This window comes from Poecilia formosa, unplaced genomic scaffold (genome assembly GCF_000485575.1).
Source record: "Poecilia formosa unplaced genomic scaffold, Poecilia_formosa-5.1.2 Scaffold290, whole genome shotgun sequence".
NCBI classification, from domain to species: Eukaryota; Metazoa; Chordata; class Actinopteri; order Cyprinodontiformes; family Poeciliidae; genus Poecilia; species Poecilia formosa.
The window spans coordinates 690,722-712,483 of NW_006800229.1; the positions used below are offsets into that span (position 1 = coordinate 690,722).

At 36.7% G+C, this 21,762-nt stretch overlaps 1 long non-coding RNA gene across 2 annotated transcripts; it reads right to left on the reverse strand.

Moving 5' to 3' along the window:
* Positions 1 to 339: 339 nt before the first annotated feature.
* On the reverse strand, positions 340 to 17,292 carry LOC107838650 (uncharacterized). 2 transcript variants are annotated; one of them, XR_001664727.1, is made up of 3 exons: positions 17,163 to 17,292; positions 2,300 to 2,415; positions 340 to 414 (listed from the first exon to the last, which is right to left on the reverse strand). It is a non-coding gene; the product is annotated as an uncharacterized LOC107838650 (long non-coding RNA). The 2 variants fall into 2 exon arrangements; XR_001664726.1 differs by lacking the exon at positions 340 to 414 and adding an exon at positions 1,470 to 1,949.
* Positions 17,293 to 21,762: the final 4,470 nt, after the last annotated feature.

Sequence of the window (21,762 nt, forward strand, 5' to 3'; positions counted from 1 at the left end):
AATCCGTCTGAATGTGAAACAGAATTCGTTGTGATAAGACAAACTGACTAGTGTAAAGACATCATGGACTGCATATATAAATATTTTCACCGAGGACAATCTGCAACTATATAAACAGCTGACCAATGACTTTTGGATTAACAGGTATCTTTGTTGACACCTTCCTTCTCTCCCCAGTGAGACAACTTGATACAGGGCCAAGACTCTGTACTTATCTGCACAGAGTAGAGTAGTGTGTGGGAAAATGTCAAAGAAGAAATTGACAACAGTGTCCACTACTCATGGGATATTCTTGTGGTTTTGTGTCTGTTTTAATGTACCAAACTTATTTTTGCTTACCAATAGTTGACAGACCTTGGTTTTCAGTCTCCTGGATGTTGAATACTTTGTCTCCAAAAGAAGTTAGCAGAGAATCTGTGAATAAAGTTAGGAATATCTTATTAGCAGGAAAGATAAAGCCTGAAATAAATTTATCAGAAATTTACACTAGGTCAAAACCACAGCATTTATACGAGTTATTAAGGGTTTACAGGAGGAAAGAAAATGTTTTGAGCATGAAATAGATAGTTTTTGTCCACAGCAGACATAAATTGGTCACTGAACTTTTTTCTTTATTGTTTTTCTTTGTAATCATCAGGACTGCATTTGCCAAAAGTCATATTTTGTCTTGCAAATAATTTACGTGTGAGTGGACTAAATCCTATCTGCCTGAAATGAATTCTTATATTTTCCTGTTCACATTATACAAAACGGAGCCCTAAAGTTGTTATCTAATTATTCCTGGCAAGTTGCATATCGGGAAATGCGTCTGGCATTGCAAGGGGATTTGACTGTTGTAAATATTTAAAAAGCAATGTTTTATTTAAAAAGTAGGTTTTTATATTGGAAGCTGCCATGGTGCTCCCAGCGTTTCCTCTCGCCGCTCTCAGAGACCAAGCAGTGGTGCTCTCTGCAGCAAGGTCAGTCCCATGATATTACTGTCAGTGTGGGCTTCCCCTGGTTCTCCAGTCTTAGACAACATGCATGAAACATTACCAGGCAATTCTGCAAAGACAGTGACAGTGACTTTGTGGAAATAAAAGAAACATTACTAAAAGAATGTGAAAAGGTGTTAGAAAACAAAGTAATATGGTGTGTCATGAATCTGTTGACTTTTTAATGATTATTTCTTATTTTGCAAGCCATTGGCATTACTAATTAGAGAAAGCAGCATTCTCATCATTGTTTTTCTTGTTTTTATTCCAACGAACCAGGTTGTTCTTGTTTGAGAGTTGCAAAAAGATACAATTAACAAAATGTTTCACTTTGTTCCCTGCTGCTTTGTTTAAACAGTTTTGTGTAAAATCTACAGTAGTCTGTGGATGAAACTTGCAAATAAATACACAGAGGTTTGGTTCAACCCCTCCAGCAGCTCTTGGGAATTTCCAGCATTTTTCTTTGCCTTGGGCATCCCTTATGCCGTTTGCTAGTGTTCAAACACACACACAAATCCTAATAGGCTTAACAATGACATCCCATCGCACATGTTGGGTATATTTTTGCAGTGGCATGATTCTGATTTTCCGTTTGTACCAGTAATGACCTCCAATTTACCTCGCCGGAGAGCCTAGAGCTTTAAAAACATACTCCATCAGCTAATCCATTTACTGCCAGCTTGCTTACCTCCAGCACCGCAGACTCGTTACAGGATTCTCCAACAGGGGTCACTTAATATGAAAGAAGCATTTTCAAGAAGTTTCCTGCAAGTCTTGGTGTCAACAGTCCACAGTTACAGCTTAATATTGCAGACATATCGCGCCCAATAATGGCAGTGACCTCAGGTTGAGCGGCCTTGATGATGGCGCGAGGCAATATGAAAGAATTGGTATTCATTGTGTCCATTTTAGGTGATGAATTATTTATGGTTGGCTTGAAGCTTCTTCTGGGCGGCTATGGGGACAGAATGACTGCTGCAGGGAGAGTGGTGAGAGGAAAAACACAAGAATTTTAGAGGTGAATCCTTATCTTTTTATCTCCTATTCTCATGGCAGCATTTTTACCATCAGTAATGGCAATGAGTCAGATGTGTCAATCTTCAGACAGACCAGATTAGGATATTAGGACATCAAAGAGTGATTTTCTTGATCATCTTTAAACCATCAAAGCAATATTGAGAAGTATCAAAAACCTAATACCCATAATGTCAAGCTTGATTTCCTTTGAAGGTTCATGTTTACTCTTAAGACAAAGACAAATGACAGAAGCCAAACAATGTAACCTTTCTAAGCCATTAACAACCCCCAGATTTTAATATACTTACTGTGGCTGTAGCCTACTTCACTTTATCTGCCGTTGTCACAAAAACAAAACTCTCCAATTCAGCCTGCAATAACTCTCTGCATAGGGTGGACTGCAGAGGATACACCAGACACGCCCCTAAAATCAGGGGGAAAGAAGGAGGATACATTTATGGATTGCACTAGGAGGAGCCTTCCAATTTAGTTAGCCTTCATCCCAACGCTGTGATGCAATCGCCCTCAAATGTGGCCTTCAAAGGTTGCAGTGCCTCAATTTTGGATTTATTTGTTTGGTGCATGTGGGTCCCTAGTCAAAAGAATTTTTTGGCAGGAATTTGTGAAAGTTTAACTTAATAATTTGCTGATAAATATCTCACTGTGCTCGCTCAGTTGAAATGGAAAAACAATTTGTCTTTTTCTCCTTTGTTTTCTAGCATATCCCCACATCTTCTTGCTGCTTTTTTTGGTCCTGGGCTGTGGTGTTCAGTCAGTGCCAGAGTCTGTGGAATAATTGGTATGCGCAGGTGTGAGCTGGATGCACCAGCTAGCTTTCTCTACCCAATGTGGGATCTGTTGTCCTGGAATTCATGCAAGCAATTGCTCACTTGTCATTCTGATTCATTAAAGTCATAGCAGCTCCTCATGCACTTTCTTTCAACAATATTATGGGTTTACAACAGCAGTTACATGGAAGCTTTTTACATTTAATGACGGAAGAAGTGATTTATTGTTAAGAATAACAAGTGTCAAGGGAGGCTAATTGCTTCTCAAGTTAACAATGGTTTTCAGTGCAGAGCTCAAATTGAGAAAAAAAAAACATGTTCAGAACTGACTGAAGAAAAAATGTAACGTGTTTGAGGACAAATTTCTCTTGACACTTACTTTAAGAAATGGTGCTCCAGTACTTGGAAACTATAATGCAATATATAGATGAGCTTACTGCATAGAGATTTACATTGAATTTTAGAGAATTTGCAATTGTTTCTCTTCAGACTTACAGTAAAGCTGTCAGCAGTGATGAATTTTTAACATCCCATCATTTAAAAAAAAAAATCCCATCTTCCTCTTTGTTTAGCCCTGTTGTCAGAATCGACTTAAAGTTTTTACCCTTTCACTTTTCGTTTTAAGTTGGTGAAATGTTTTTTTTTGTACTTCTTTTGTGTGAAAAATTCCCATCAGGTGAAGCCTTTCTTCACTTCACTTGATGTTTATTTATGAATGTTTACGGCGGTAATAATGTGAAAAGACATGAGAATGGATGTGAAAATCACAAGTAGCCACTGGCTTTTAAACAAGTTGAAGTGGCTCTTTGCACTCTCTCATGTATTACTGGCAGGAAGCTCCTTTCAAAGTGTGACTTAAGGGGAACTGTTCAGTCTTGGGCTCTTTGTTGTGCATCCAGAACAGACTCCCTGTGTAACAATAGTAGCTTTACATTATATTAGATTTGTTTTTATTCATTCACTGATATTAACTGGAACTTGGTTTCCACATAAAGCGTACATGTTCTCTCAATATCTCAAATATTATTATTATTTTTTTAATATCTCTCACTAGTCTGCAAACACAGCAAATAAGTTTCACATATATTTTTAAGATTAATGGCTAATATGACTGTTTTGCATGCCTTAAATCCGTGAGTGGATTTAAGGCATGCAAAACAATTAGTCATGCTGTGCAGTGAAAAAAAAAAACATTATTCAGAGATTTTGTAATGAAAAAAATCAGGATTAATTTAATTCTAACTTCAATTTTGTCAAATACCAATAGGTGGTGCAGTAGCAATAGTTTTTTTTTTCTTTTAATTTAGATACATTTTAGCAGGGAGCTGAAACACAGAATAAACATATGTTGATGTAAACACACACATTAGATGTAGACTTGCATGTTTTGGCTATGAAACTGTGCCAAGATTCTAGTAGGTAATGTCTCTCGTCTATGTTTGGAGGTGCATATTTGCTGTGAAGTGATACAGTAGGCTAAAAGCATAGACATGAATACGGCCAAAAGTACAGTAGCACTGCATGTGCGTCTTCTTTGCAGAAGGCAAAGACATTTTAGGTGCATTACTGCCACCTACTGAGCTGGAGTAATTGCATCAGTGGGCTGGAAAACTGACCGAGATGCGAGATTGTAGTCATTATTTTTTATGACCTTTTTTTCCGTTATCAATAAATCCAATTTACAACATACTACTTTAGAGTAGCTAATGTGATTCGTTGGGATATTAAGTGATATTCCAAGAGAAATTGTTGTATGGACTAAAATGGTGAAGTGGCAGGAATAGTATGTTATTATTATTATTTATTATTTATTTTATTTTTTTTTTACAAATAAACACAAATTTAAAAAAAAATCTAAATTTGAAACCTATAGCTTTAAAAAGTGATTTTATTAGTAGCCTACATAGGGTACATTTGTTCATGTTTCAGCCAATTCAATACTTTTTAGAACCACATTTCACTGTTTCCAGCTCTTTTTGGGTATGCCTTTAACAGTAACAAATTTTTATGTCATCTGGCCCCAACGCCCTTTACCCCATTCTGGCTTTGTCTCCTACATGGCTTATAACACAAAACAATGGTTTTAATGGTTTTCTTTAAGCACTCTATGTCAGACTGTCTGCCCTTGACCTTTTGATTGGGTCAATCTGAAAATGGATGATTTTCTTAGGAGAGTAGAAATACAAAATGATTAAAAAATAGAGCATAGGAGGGTAAGTAACTCTAACTTCTGAGAGATAAAGACACATTTAATTGGCAGCATCCACACTGTGATTTGTTCTTTCAAAGTTTGACTCATGGCAGCAGTAGCACTGGAGACGTGCTTGAAAATGAATGGTCTAATCACATATTCACCACCTGGCATATTATGCTTTCTTTGGACTTTCAAGACAGGCATTGTCCCTTTTCAGCTCCGCTCATTTTCTTTATCCAGCAGTTATTCCTCTGTGGCTTTAAGAGATATTATCTCCCTAGAAAGAGTCTTTTCCATCACATATTCCTCCTCCTTTTGTTTAAGAAATAACAATAGAATGACTTATCTCAGTGGAGTGAGACTGATACAGCCAGCTGCCTCAGCACATGTAATCACCTGCAGTAACATGGTTGTTCGGCTGAGTTAAAATTCGAGTATAAACCTGAAATCCGGTCTTTTGGGAGGCCTTACATAAGGTCATTATGATTTCTTCTCTATAAGAACTTCTCTCAGTTCCTCTCAAATGTAGACCTCTGACAACAGGGAGGTAGAAGAAACAAAAGTTAAATCTTTATTTATGAGAGATGTTTGTCAAGGGTGAGGAAATGGAGAAATAAAATGTAAATGCAAAAATGAATGTGTGACATGAGAGCTAATGTAGATTGCATGCTTGCTTTTGTTAGCTTCATGGACTTACTTTGTGCCAGGCTTGTTCTGTTGCCTAATTTTGAAAGGTTTTTAAATACAGCAAAAGTGGTGCTCACTGATAGGACAAGCAACACAATACTGTCTGAATTTAGGTCTAATTCACCACCATAACTGCACAATAAACATTTACTGCACCGTGTCACAGAAACTTTAAAAAGGGAGTAAAGTAACACAACGTTGTGTTGGAACAACACAATTCACAACGAATGCCATCTCAAGTCACTTTACAAGACAGACAGGTCCAATTTATACAGAAACTATAATTAAACTCATGAAGATAATAGGCAGCTTTAACCTCATCCATTCTAATTTCATCCTGTAATACAATGCAATCAAGTTGTTTATTATGGAACTAGTTATCTAAAGAAACCCAGCTGACTGTGTGGAGTCACATTGGATCAATCTTGAACGATCGGATGTGGCAGAGTTGATTTCACTGAGAGAACAGATTCGTACTGTGCATGAGGTGATGACAGTCAGTCATTTCTCCACTTTACATCCTTATTCATTTGCTTGAATGATCTACACTCACCATGTGACTGTCACATCAGAGACCCAGATCCCAAGTTGGAAACAAGTCTGCAGACTTAGAAGCATAATTCTAAATCAAGAGTATTCAAGGGTATCAGAGTATTTTGTTTTGGTGATGAGACCCTGATGGGGAAATGAATGCCTCTCATTTTTCTGCTTGGATGATCTCAGCTGATCTTACACATCCCCATTTTGAAACCTTTTGGCATGTTCTGCAAAAGACAGAAAGATAAAATATCAGAAAGTAAATCAGAGTATAAACTAAAGGCACATTTGTTTTCCAAGCATATTTATCACAGACGTTACTAAACCTAATTAGCAAGGTTAAATGTAAATGATTCAACTGAGTTGCATGAAACACGCATTTCCGCTATATTTCTTCTTCTGCTATTAATTGTTGAACAGAGGCAATTTGTCTCTAAGGCGACATCTCGTGTTTAAAATGAGAACTGCAAATATAGAGTGAAGAATGAGAGGATAAACTGTTAATGTTAAAAGTTTGGCAAAGCCTCTTTTAGTATTTATCAAAATATGTTCTGGCATTTTAATGTAATATTGATAAAGGTGACACTAAAACATATTTACACCTTCTTTGCTGACTTTCTAGACACAGACACAGTTGCCAATTATGAAATTGTCATGATTGTAGTTGAGGTGTGGACCCAAAATGCAACAGGCTGGAGATGGAGGGTGGAGTTGAAAATTTAATATAAAAAATAAAAAAAAAGAAGAAGAGGAACAAAACTTCCAAATGAACAATCCAGGGGAGCGCAAAGAATCCAAAAAACAAATCAGAACTGAAGACTGCAGGGGATCATAGAGAAACAGATAGTAAATAACAGAGAAAACAAAAACAAAGTGATGAGACAGACTGGCGAGTTGTGACTGAGAAAGACGTAGCAACTGGAACAATGGACCTCGCTAGATGAGATCACTGATTGCAGGTGAGTAGTTGGCACAGGAGCTAGCTGAGGGGCAGGGAGAAGGTGGCTTAAAGAGGCTAATATATTCTGGGGTTCTGAAAATACTTCTAGTACTAAAGAAAACCTGATAAACACGAGGGAAACCACAACCAAACCTAAACAGAAATAATGCTGATCTAACAATAATAAGAACTAAGGAAAATACAGCTAGAGTAACTAGAATGACTAAACAAAGAAATAACCTAACTAGTATTACTACAGGAAGGTATATATAGACTCAGACATAAGAATAACTGAACCTTGGGTGACGAAACAACTAAGAAATAAACTTAACTAGAAACAGTACAGGGGGCTGAAATAAGGAACAACCAGAATTAAATAAAAATAATCTAACTGTAATCACTAAAGAAATCTAGACAGACTCAAAGAATAACTGAACCTAGTGCAACTGAAAAATATTCCTAACTAGAAACACTATGAATGGCTGAAAATAAGGAAAGCAAGAACAAGACAGTTCTAACCACAATAAATACCTCAAATAATAAAACTAAAATGTCCATGAAGGGCTAACCTAAAGTGAACTAAAACATAATGATAAATAAGATGAAAAGCAAAACCAAATCCAAAAATCCAGAGTCCTGGCAGAAATAGGCTTTATCAGGACATTAGGTATACATGGAACTGGGATTTGTATCATTAAACTGCACACAGTAACTGTGTTTAATCATATATTTGACTTTATTAAAAGGGATTGATCCTCTCATGATACCAGCAGTGCAGAAAAGAGTAAAATATACAATCCAAATTAAACAGTCATAACTAAATGGAGTTTGTCAAAATTGTTGTCACAAGAAGGATTTTTTTTCAGAATTATAAGATGATCCCCAATACAAAAAAGGGATGGGTTAGAAAATACTAACCCATCCCTAGAAATGGCAGCAAATAGTGAAAATGCAATCATAATATTTGCTTTCTATCATGAGAAAATCGGAACTCAAAACACTGAAATATATTTATGTCAATACACCGAACAGGGCACAGAAAAAGTCAATTCAGAAGTGTAGGAATAAAACATGAATTCAACAAAAAAGGGGGAGGAGAAAAACTAAAAGCAATGGACAGAGATCAGGCACATCTGGCAGCGTGAAACAACAGAAGTGGAGGAGAACAAAGCGAGCCAATAAACCAACAAACTGATGGGCATGACTGGAAAAAAGGATGCCTGTTTATTATTATGAAAAAATAGTAGTGTTGTAATTTGATGTAAATATAATTTGATACATCTAAGTAATTCAAAGTGAACCAGAAAACCAAAGACAAGAGTAAACATATTCTTGAACATAAAACAGGAGCACAGCAAAAGAAAAAAACAAACAAACAAAAAAAAACGCTAATTAGCAAATCTAATGAAAAAACTGGAGAATCATGACCAAAACCTATGTACCACAGTATTTATGCTTACAATGTTATTTCAACTCATTAAACACAGAAACTGCGCTGAATTTATTCCTCCAGCTATTTCAGGTCTTGTTATTCTGATTTTGATGGGATCCGTTTGTTATCTCCAGGCATCTGCTTTGCAACCTGGAGCCTCTGCCAGCTTTCAGGCAGTCGTCTGCTTCTGGCACCGAGCTGTTGGCTCCTCGTGTGACTGAAAGCATGACAGTGCCTGTCATGTCTTAAATGCATCAGCGGGGACTCATTAACAAAACAAATCTGTGCCTTCGACCCACAGTCCAGTAAGCGTTCCAGCTTCAGTAAACAAAAGGTAAGCAAATAAAAACATAGTGTCACTAAAAACACTTTAAAATGTGTTTAAATGTAGCCAATAATTGCCCTCCTGTGCAATTTGCTCTATTCTGATCTCCCTTCAGTGCTCAATCTAGAATTTTTCCCATTGAAATTGATTTTGAGTTTTGATGCTGATTTTCTGTGCCGTTTTGGACTGGCAGTCAGCCAGTCCATTGTAGTAGGCAAAGGAGGAAGTAAATTTTTTGGGTGGAAATTTTAGCTGGAGGGTTGATCTAAGTGCTACTCAGAGCAGTGACATCAAGGTGCAATTTTCTACCACATGCAGCTCAAGCTTAAGTTTTCCCCAAATGTCTTCAAGCAAACATTATAAAACTCACATTGCAGGATGGATGCTCTGCTGTCACTATTCTGTGACCAAAGCTACGTCTGTGTTGCTACATTGCGTGCACCGAGGTGGCTGAGTGTGTCCTGGTTTAAAGCTGCTGTGATTTGCAGTGGTTTTAATCCCAGAACAACAACAACAACAACAACAACTAGAATGGAGAGATTACAAAAAAAGGACATTTCATATTTTTCTGCAGACGGAGAATATATGTAAGGGAGAGAATAAAGCTATTGAATGAACAGAGATAAAAAGGACAACTTATGGGGGACTCGGCTGACTAGCGATGAAATATTTTAGCAGTTTGTGTTTCACCATAAATCATCTTTAGCTGAGGAAATGTCAAAAATGTAAATTGTGCCAGGCAAAAGTGCAAAGCTGCAAAATATTATCCCATTATGTAACCGATTCTCTGGTAACTTTAATGTGTCACTTTCAGGCAAAATTGTTCATTGTGTTGAATTGTTTGATAGCTGCTTCAGAATCCTAAAAAAAAACACACTTCCAAAAATGTTTTCATTTAATAATAATATTCTGGTTAGCAATAGGGAGAGAGAGCTGCAGATAGAGAGAGAAAGACTCTTTAAACATCCATTAGAAGAGTCAGCACAATAACAAATGGTTTGCTCTTAACTTGTAAGACAACATCCATTCAAGATTAAAGACACAGGGTGGATGTTTGGAAGTAAGGTTCTCAAAAATCACTTCTTCTGTAATAGGTCTCTAATCTGTACTAGGCAAATGTTACATCTCTGAGAACTTTTTGGAAAGGAAATAAGTCTTCAGGGAGGATAACGGCTAAAACGCTAGCCAGTACCTGTTTTAGATGATTTTAGCTGTTTATATTAGCAGAATACAACACTGTGATAACAATCTAAAATTTTACAACAGACCTATGTTTAGTGCTGCTTGTTTTTCGTTTGAGCCTGCAGGCTGTATCAAGCTGTAACTCACCAGGGAGATCTAGCTTACTTCTGGATTTCGCAACAGTTGTGCAGGAACATCAAATATTGTATGTTCTTGAAATGGGGTGATGAGATGGACTGAAATGGCATGCCATTTCTTAAATCAATTGTAGATGAGTAAAAACAATGACAAAGGAGCTAGGTTTGATCACCTAGTCTACTCAACTTCAACTGAGATCACCAGAGTACAATACAACAGAGTAATGGAAAGTGCCAAAAAGGATATTTGTTCTACATATTTTTAGTGGTGGTGTTCTGTCTGAACAAAACATTTTAAAAATCTATAAGCTTTTTGGGACAAATGATTGGGCAAACACTGGTGTCCAGTACCGGGAATGTAAAGAGCCCCCCTAGGGTAAAATATGCTGGACATGTGGAGTAAAATGTGGTGAGTGGACCTCAGGCAAAAACTGTTCAGAGACATGCAGAGGTTGACCAAACATCAGATCAAATGGAGACGAGTCAAGGTCCTCTTTAGTAACATAACCCAAGCATGATGCAAGGAAAGCAGATCAAAGGTTTCCTTAGGTCAAAGCAGCATGGAGCGCCACTTTTAATGACTGCTATGAAACCGCTAACACAATCAATAATGTCAAAGTCACATCACAATGTTATTTTTTTTTGGTGGGGTTTGTGTCAGAAGAAGCTCCCCACTGCTAAAAAGCCTATAGGCTTAGTGGTAGTTGGCTCGATGTACTACTTTGACAATACTGGTCTTTGGTTTTTCTTGTTTTAGTGCAGGTCGTATTCCTGGTTGATGTTCGTCTGAGAACAGAAATGAATACTTCATCCATATACTTTATTAGGTTTTTTTTACTATGTCCCAGGAGGATGGGATGACTCCAAATCGCAGACTCAGCATTGCAGACCAAAGGTTTAGTCATAATCTGCTTTCTTTCCATTTTACTTTTGGAGTCCTGCATTGAGCCTTTCTACTCTATGTTAACATGATCTTTGCTTTATAGGGGAACTATTTCCTGGAAGAACAGATATCTTATATTTGATCTCGGCTAAAGTGATGCAATTAGAAATAGATATAATTTCCCTTTTTGATAAGATTTCATTGAAAAAAAAAAATCCATGATCGGGGCTTTCTCTTTTGCAAATTACATATTCTGCATTCTGGTCTGTTTAAATGTGTAGTCCCAGTGAGTATCTCACAAAATTTATTTTTGAGCTCCCAGTGGTAATTTGTAGAAAACAAACATGCCTCCCCCTTCCGCCCCCAGGAGGCTGCTCATCTTGGCTTTCTGTTCAGCTTTTAACATTGTTTGAAAATGTACAAAAATGCTCAATCAAAATACGGCTTTTTTTCCCCCTCTAGATTGGACCCTCTCATACCCAGCCACGGTCTTCTCAGCATGAATTGCATTTCTCTTTAGAAGAAACACAGGGATATAAGGAAGCAATCTGAGATGAACATTTTGTTCAAACATGCTTTTTTTTTTTTTTACTATCGAATATATAAAGGCCTTCTGAGATTTGTTGGAAAAAAATAAAAAGCTCAATGTTTCCAAAAAAATAAAGTACTTTATCAGACAGATAAGAAAACCCACTGAGGCTTATCGTCAGCAATGGACAGGAACCCAGTGGGTTGATTCTGAGGTATAGATTAGTTGTAATAAACCTGGTATGATTTATACAAGCTGGCAAGCTGCAAGGAAGGCCATGACTTGGCTGCTCTGCATCCAAGAGAGATGAATAGACTCTGCCTTTTATTGGTAATTTTCTGTCTGTGGAGGGGGTCCTTGGATAGATAGGAGTTGCAAACTGCGTGACACATGTGCTTGGCATTCATGCTTTGTATGTGATTAATCTATTGATTGACATTAAACACAACAAGACTTTTCAGAAGTCTCATTCACATTCACTTTAACAAATGAAGGACATGAAAATGAAAGGAAGTGAACAAGAGCAGAACAAATGGAGGGCAGGAGGACATAAAGAAGGAAGGACAGTAGGAGGCAAATGGACAAGGGAAGGACTGAAGGGTTTAAAGAAATTATTGTAGAAATTGAGGAATGAAAGGAAGGATGCAAAAGAGAAAGGAACAAATGAAATACACAAAAGAACGATGATGTGAAGGACAGGAACAGAAAGGAAGGTAGACATGGTGAAGATGTACATTCAGGACACATAAGAATAAATCTTCCAATGGAGCAACAGAAGGAAGGACACAAAGAAAGAATGGAGAGATTTGTGCAAGAGAATAATGGAGGGAAGGACACAATGAGCAAAACATGATAACTATAGTACACCTAAGGGTGGAGGATATAAACGTCTCATGATGTAACTGTTTCATATCAGTTGATATTGATAATTATTGACAGATTTTTTTTCTTGAATAATTGAAATACAGCCAAACTGGTGATCTCACCTTTCCTGTTTTGTTCAGTTTCCTCTTGAGCTGCTGTATTAATTTAGCCCTTTCTCTCCACAACACTCTTTTTTATTTTTAAGCAATAATCTGTTGCTGTGCAAGTTACATAACAGATTGTTGCTAGGTAACCAAAGAGTGAGAGAGTTGCTAAGTGACCAAAGAGTCAGTGAGTTAGTTGATGACACCAACCTAGCTTAGCTGGCCCTCAGAGGTTGAGCGGCTAAAGTCTTTCCTTTGCCTACATCCTAGAATGCTGTGTGGTTCTGGGATGGAGTTCAGTAAAATTAATGAATATCCTATCCTATCTATCGGATGTAATATCTATTGATATTGATCAAGTTTTGAAAACCATGTCTCATTTTATTAACTTCTATCACAAATATGTGCTACTTTTTGTTGATCTATTGCAAGAAAATCCCAATAAAACCACTAAAGTTTCCTTCTGTTTATACTGTGACAACACGGGTTTGAACATTTTCATAGAAGTAACAGAACAGCACATTAAACATCTTAAATAAACCAATATTGGAGACTTCTTTGAATTACTAAAAGTATTTGCCCTACTTTTGCGAAAGATTCAATCTGAGCATGTTTTGAATTACAAAAGTATATATTTATAATGATAATTTCTGTTCTAACATTTCAAATTATAAATAATCACTTTGGGTTTATATCTATTTTTAATTACAACATTTCAGGGACATTCCTCTTGCATTTGTCTAGTTTGAAGAAATACGTTTATGTAGCTCTATTTCCTTTCTAGTTTCTTTTTTTCTCCCCATAAACATAGGTGTTGTGAATAGATATGTCTTAAGGTAATCAGCATGTATACTCCTAAACAACACCTTGTGAGTGAGTATTTTACAGCAATAGGGCAGATGTCACAGCTCATATGATATGCCTCTGAGATGTGTTTACACCTCAGGTGACAACGTGTTGTTGTCTGAAACGTGTAAATGAGAATATGAGCAAATGAATACAGAGTAAGACATCCCATCTGCTTTTTCTATTTTCACTGAACTTGCGTGTGTGTGTGCACCTGGACAATAACTTTTCACTTTTCTTCAACACAGCTTCACAGACTCAAGGTTTTGTGGCAAAAGTTCAGTATACATTCTGCATGTTTGGTGTTTTAGTTATTGGGCAAGTAAGATAACAGAATTGGAGACAAAAGTTGGAAATAGCAATTCAAGAAATTGTTCTGATTGATGATTTTGCAATAAAATAATTACATATTTTTTCTTAGTGGGGGAATTTTTTCCCCACTGAAATGTACAAAAAATATATATTTTTAAAATTTTACGCAGTTCCAAAAAACCTAAAAATATGTTAGTTTCGTCAAGTCGGCAAGTATTTATTGCTGTTGTCAATAACTGAATATTAAATTATGTAGAGTCAAAAGATAAGAGATATTTGTGAGAGGCTTGCTTATTCAGGCAAATTCTCTGCACTCCGGTTGTCCGAATTTAGATCTGATAAGATATAAATAGTATTATATTTGTAAACACGACAAGTAAAAATTATGTCAGGTCTTTTTTCCTCTCTTTCGATGCCTTTGATAACAATAATTTTCATTTGAATGCCTGTCAAGAGCATAGTTGCAGGATGCACATACTGATGTGTTAACAGAGGGTAGATGAAGAACAAAAATAAGTTGGAAAAAAAAAACATAAAAACTTCACTTGACACATGTAAAAGTAGGTACAAAAGAAAAGCTATTCTCTGGTGCATGAGGCCTCTTGGTGTACTTGAAAAATATTCTGAGCAAAATATGTAAACACATTAAGACCTGTAAGATGGGGAATGGCAGATATGGCAATGTGAATGTATTGTGGAGAAGTTTATAAAGGAGGCTGTGTCTAAAGATCAACTGGGATTTAAACAATTGGGCTAAGGTTTTCTCATGAATTTGTTGTTCTGATAATTGCTACAGTGTGAAATAAAATCCATCGCCATGCAACTGAAGACCTGTCTACTTACTGAACCATTTCTACATCAGCATATTAAAGACAATATACTGGAGTAAGTTTGTTTTTATACCAGCTAATGACCAGATAAGTCATTGCCAGTGATTTTACATGGGCTGCATTACACATAGAAAGATACTAGACTATACGGAACGACTAGGACACACCCTTGAAATTTAGTTTTAGAGTTCTGTAAAATATACAAAATAGAGTTTTGTCAAGTATTTGTTTATCAGAATAAGGAGTGTATGATGTTCAGTATGCTGCTTCATCAGGACTTTTTGGACTATTGTTTTATTCCATTCTCCATATTGATTGCTCACCTAACCATTTGGGGAACAAAGTTCAATGTGTTTTACATACTGTGAGTGCTGCCAAGTAGTCAAAAAAACAAAAAACAAAAAAAAAAAACTGAATGAAACTGTACTTATAAGTACAGGTCAAACCATCCTGTTGTTGGAACCACTTCAAAGCAAAGTGAATCTTCATCAGCGCAGACAGTGTCTGCATAGTGCAGACAAGATTAGGCAGGGGTTCCCCCCTCAAACTGATCCAACAAAGTTGGGAGAATGAAAATGTCTTGGTATGCTGAAGTAATCAGAAATTATTCCACTGATCTTCCTGTAAAACCGCTCCTTAAAACCATCCTAGCAATCAATAAATGCTATGTACAGCACTTAAAACACTGGATGAAATTCCATCAGATCTAGCCTAAAAATTCAAGATTTTGTAGTCCCCTTTAAGTCAGATATTTATGTTCTGCAAACCACATGCTAATGTCTAATTGCTGTAATTTGATACGGTGGAGACTTGATTGCCGTTTGCTTTCACAAAGCTACAGTTTATGTAATCAGTTTGTTTACAGTTCAACCATCAAGTGACAGCTTTATCTACTTTTGATGTTTGTTTTTTTGCAACAACAAACCCACCTCTGGATTTTAATGCTGATCTTTTACAAAATGAAGTAGAAAACAAAGCAGTTTGACGCTGTCAGCTGTGCGCAGAAGCCCTATTATGTTGACATTGACTCTGCACTTTTCAAGACTTCAAAGTCTCACTTAACATAAAATACATTTTTCCTGATATTTTGTACCTGAAGATGAATAAGAATAAGCCAGAAACTGCAAATATTTCAAAAATATAATGGTGAACCAACTTTGTAAAGCTTCTTCTACTTTCAAAATTGTCAGACATTTCTGAATGGCCACATTGGAACTTCTTATGCCACGTCTCAAGACCTGGAGGACAAAAAGGTCGACTTGTTTGGCTTTGGTGACGAGAAATATTTATTGAAGAGAGGCTTTTTAACCTTAAAACAACATATGGAGGTGGTATCATCATGCATAATCTATGGTGATAGATTACACAATTTGAAAGGAATAATAAAGACAGAGCCATTACCCACGAATTTAGTATTCAATGTCATAGAAATAGTGAACTGTTCAAAACTTACGCACATTTGGTGGTTCAAATAGTAAAGTTATTTAAAGTGGCTAAATCACTTAATATAAAGATTCAAGGGCAGCTTTGATCTCTACCCTACTGGGAAATCTGTGGAGAAAACTTTTAAGCCTATGTGTGCCAGTAGAGTAACAAGTTAAATGAAATCTGATAATGGAAATCAAAACCTAGTATTGTTTCACTACTGCTTGCAATATATGTGCAAATGGGAATGTATGTGTGTGTATATTTGAGTCTGTACAGGATGTGTAGTTGTATGGATTAGAGAAAACTAAACTGCAGTAAATTGAAAGTTAAATGCATCATTCTTCTTCTAAAAATCCCTGTAGTAATTATTTATATTAATTCCACCCTGGAAAACATGGAAAAACAAAACAAAACAAAAAAAACAAACAAAAAAGCTTTAAAAGTATGAAAAAGATTAATGTAAACTCCTTATTAGAATTAGTAGTTTCTTTTCCAATTTAACATTTGGGCTGAAAGCAACAAGTGGGTTCAGTAACAGAGATTAATGAATCAACGCTGCATGTAATAAAGTTAATTTGAAATATTTTTTTCAGACTTAGAAACAATTGAGAAAAAAAAGATTAATGTTGACAGCACCAAACGAAGCGATGATGCTGCCTCTACTTTTCCTAGTGAAATGGTACTTACTCTGTCTTTAAACATTTTTCATCATAAGAGGTACTTTTTACATTTTTAAATATTAATTGAAAGCTCTAGGGACTTTTTAGAAGAGACAAGAGCAAAGCACAAATATGTTTGTTTTAGTTTATTCTTTCCTACATTAAAATCAGTTCTGTTACAGCAAATCTCACAGAGCTACTGTCAAAGTTAAACATTTTCTTCATAAACCAGAATAGATAAAAGATTATGCAAAAATCATGTCTATCTAGCAGCCTGGGTTGTCTGAGCAGTCGTCACATTAATGAACAATGTTTGGGGTCAGGTCTTTGACAACACTGCTGGTGTTCCTGTCCTGTTGGGTCATTATTCACAGTGACAAGTAAGCTGTGTGTAATGAACAACCCTGGTCCTGTGTTAAAGAGAATTTAGGCTTGTCCCATTTGAAGATAAAGATAGGTTATTGATCAAAGGTCTTAAGCAATTACCTTCTCACCTGGATTTCTATTATGCTCCAGCTGTGATTGCTGAGGTTCTTAGGGTGCAGGAGACGATACAAAGAAACAGTGAAGCTGCAGCTCTCAATTTCTGTTGTCCTGCAACTTTTAGATCTCAGCATCCTGCATCAGCACACCTGAATCAAATAATTAGGTCATTAGTAGGACTCTAGAAACGGATTGCATGCTGCGGAGGCAATTTCACAATATGATTCAGGGACACATCTAAAAGTTGCTGAGCAACAACCCTGGAGGATCAGTTCTTGAGACACCAGAAGTACATAATAAGATTGATAGGAAAGATGCATTAGTCAGCGGATGGAAAACGTGATTTTAAAAAGACAACAGAGGTGTACAGTGGCTAAAAATACAGCTTAACACTTTGGTCTTGTTTTCATGCTGATCAGCACATATGATGACCAAGTTCACAGGCTTACAGTTGACCCCCATCTATCTATCCATCCATCCATCCATCCATCCATTTTCTTTACACCCTTGTCCCTTAGTGGGGTAAGGAGGGTTGCTGGTGCCGATCTCCAGCTAACGTTCCGGGCGAGAGGCGGGTTCACCCTGGACAGGTCGCCAGTCTGTCGCAGGGCATGACCCCCATCTATTCAGATCCATATTTGTGGATTTTTCAGTGGAAAGTAACTGCAAATTATTCTCTGAATATTTGCCAGTTTGTGGATTTCTTCTTAGAGCATGTATAAAACATAAAACAAATGCAGCTTGAGAAGCTAAAATAACTAACTGCAATGAATGATGACATAATATTTGCTGCCGTTTGCTAGACTGCCAATCCAGGAGCATCTTTAAGTTTCCTTGACTCTGATTAGCTAGACCCTCAAGAGCGGTGCAAAGGAAGACCACAGGTTTAGCTTCAGTGGCAATACACTAAGATATTTTAAGGTATATTTTGTTTTTGAACTATTAAAGTATGCATTCATAAACGTTGATCAAATTCAAATTCAAAAATTCTTTATTCATCCCAAAGGGAAATTAAATTAGAGGGGTTATCAAGTTTTCTTGGATTTCTTCTCTGGTAGTTGGGATACCATTTCCCCTTCAAATACTAGAGCTCCACTGTAAGTTGGAAAATCTAACTACTAGATTTTCTAACTATCAGTTAAAAATTCATAGGAGTCACAGCTGTGTGTGTTTCAAACTTGACATGACTGCATAAGTGTCAATCAAATGCTAAGTCTAACTTACATCCCTGTACTGGCCTCCCTACATATTTGTTCAATTTTTGCTTTTTTGGAGGATTTTATGGTACTGGTGGCCTTTAGCTGGGCTGGAGGAAAGGGGAAGAAATGCGACAAATGGACCGTGGTCCGGAAATCTAAATGGAGACATTTATGTCAAGGATTGTAGTTTGTATATTGTGTGTCTATCATTTAGGTATGAGGTGTCTTTACTTTTTAAAATAAAGTTTACGTGTTTGAATTAACACGTTCTGCTTTAAGCCTTTTACATCACTGTGGAAGAAAGCAATTTCTTTTCTTTTAGTTCTGAAATATTAAAGCGTTTTTGAGCATGAACGGCCAGGGTATGTTCATGCCTTAGGCTCACTTCCTAAAGAGTTCATTTTTGTCCCAGAATATTCTCACCCTTTAAATCTTCTTATTTGAAGATGCTTGTGCAAAGCACGGCCAATCATGCTGATCATCAGTTTCTGTCAAAAGGTGTTTGGAAATCTGTCGAATAGTTGATAAAGCAACTAAGATTCCTTTCATGGTTACTTGAGCTTTGATAATCACTCACTAGTTTTTCAGTCTCGACCAAAATATATCTTTCTACATCAAAAATGGACCTAATCATTCGTACAGAGTTGAGACATTCATAATGCCATTTTGAGTGTTTTTTTTTTGTTTTGTTATGAAGCCACAGGATGGATATGTTGTATTTCTACAGACAAAATCAACTAATGTATTTCAAACTGTCATCTCAGCTTTCTTGAGCTGTTGAATGAGTGGGAGAGAGAGATTTCAGTGTGATTTACAAAGGGAAACACGATTCTGTAATGATGACAGTAAAAGGTGCTTTGTGACCTTTCGATTGTGTGCTGGAATATGTTAGGAGTGAATTAATGATCACCATTATAATAACCGTGAAAATACAATAATTCATCAAAAGACCTTTTGGGCTCTTTTTGCTAATTGTTCTCTCCTTCCGGCCTACCTCTGGTACAGCAGCTTTTTGCATTTCTTCCATTTCATTTCTTCCTCATTTTAGAGTTAATGATAAAGCTGCTCTGTCCCCTCTGAGCCTTGAAGCTGACTCTGAGTTTCTGCAGTATTCAGCAGGGAAGGTTATTCTTGGTGCAGCGGATGAAATATATATAAAAAAAATCTTTTGTTTTTCTTTTCTTTGTGTTAAAGACCAAACCGCAACCCTTATTAACCACTTGTCACAATGTCCTTGAACTGATCCCAGTGCAAATAAATTGGTGCTCCTGCGTTCATACATTTTCTATATTTAAGAGACAGCTGGAGAAATTCAAAAAGAAGGAGTGTGTGCGGTTATGTGTGTGTTTTTGTTTGTGTTTAACACTTCAAAAGGGAAGAAAGCCCCTTACCAGAAGGGACTTCTCCGTCGACAGATGGATTGTCCAGGTTTTACAACACAAAGAGGATTTTGCAGCAGCGTTTCTGCTTCACAACTGATAACGGTGTCATGGTCCCCCATAGAGAAGGTCTAACCTTAGATCTAAGGAGGGCTCCCTCTCATCTGACTTAACACCTAGAGCTCCATCTTTCACCAGTTCTCCTGCACTTCCCTGTCAGGATCTTCCAGGACTTGAATCAGTTTTCTGTGCAGACATCCCGAGCACCTGCTGTATGTTCTGTTCTCCCATTTTTGTTCCCCTTGTTGTTTTCGACTTTTGGTGTATGTGAAAGAAGCAGCGGATCTGAGCCTATCAAAGCATACCAGCGTGCGGCATCAGATAGCTAAATGTTTATCCTCCGCTTCTCCTGACTCTCAAATCACACCAAAGTAATGTCTGTTTTTATTTCTGTCAAGATAGCTATTCAATTACAAGGAGGGTTTGTTTGAAGGTATTCATGGCAGAGATCAAAAAGCAACCGCACAAGCTCACACACGGATTCAAAATTATAAGTCATGTAGAAGTGTTTTATTTACGCTGAAAACAGACCCGAGGTGACTCAGTTGGTAGCAGAGTTGTCTCATGTCTTGCAGCAAGAAAGTCCTGGGTCTTTTTGCATGACGCTTGCATGTTTTCCCGTTTATATGCGTGTTCTCTCTGGGTACTCTGGCTTCCTCCCACAGTCTAAACACAACGGCTAGATTATCTGGTCTCTCTAAATTACTGTTAGGAAGGAGTTTGTGTGATGAACCTGGACAAAAAGGACTATTTCAAAGACATGACTGCGCTAAAGATAGAAAACTAAACTGAATGTAATTAATCTTCCTTGGTACTAATTTGAACAAACAGCAGCAGGGAAGTCTCTCTTTTTGTTACCTCTAAATTCCTCCACGCTCTTCCTTGTGATTCATCCCTCCTTTAATCTTCACTAGCTCATGGCTCAGCTGCTCTTTTGGACCCTCTTTCACACATTCATTCAGGCCAGCGTATGATGTCATCCACTGCCCTCTTCTTCTGCGAACTAATTGGACTCTGTCCTCTTCTTGGCCTTCAGGGAGGCGCATATAATTAATGCAGAAAGACAGGAAGTGTCAAGTCCAGAGTTTGATAACCACACCCTTTTAATTGGTGAGAGTGAGAGGTGGAGGGCAGTGCAAAGGGCTGCAGTGATTCTTGGATAATTCTGTGGTTTTGCCTGTCAGTTGTGGATGGAAGTTGAATGTTGAAGATGGAAAAGTACGAACTGGAGTGTGCCTTCTGAGCATGCATTGCAAAAAATAAAATAAAAAAAAATATGTTTCAAGTTTTATTTTTGTACATTTATTGACATAGTTCTTTTGTAATTTAAATAATATGAGGGAACGCTGGAACAAAATACTGTGGCTGAATAGCTAACAGGTTTCAGTTGTGAGGGGAGAGAGCAGAAAGCAGGCTGAGGAGAGAGAGAGGATACATAAACCTGGGAACTATTAAGGTGAATCAAACACTAACAAATAACTAGACATAAAGAACAAAATTATAAACCAAAAAGAGTGAACTCAGGTAAAACAAAAGGATGATCTTATCAAAATAAGAAACTAAGGAGCACAGAACAATAATGAAACTAGAATCCAAGATTCAAAACAACCCAGGACCTTATGCTTATTTTATTTTCTTTACAAGCTGAAATTAGTATTAAAAAAGTGTTTTTTCTCATCAAGATCGTTCTTTATTTGTATTATTATTATTATTATTATTATTATTATTATGATTATTATGATTATGATTATGATTATGATTATTATTATTATTATTATTATTATTATTATTATTATTATTATCATTATTATCATTATTATAATATTTTTGCTCAAATGCTCCTGACATGAAATACCAGCAGAGATCGATAGTCAATTTCAGGTTTGAATTTTGAAACCAATCTTTTAAAAATACTTTAAGCATAATCCTAATCAGGAGATTGTATATATATATATCTATATATATATCTATAT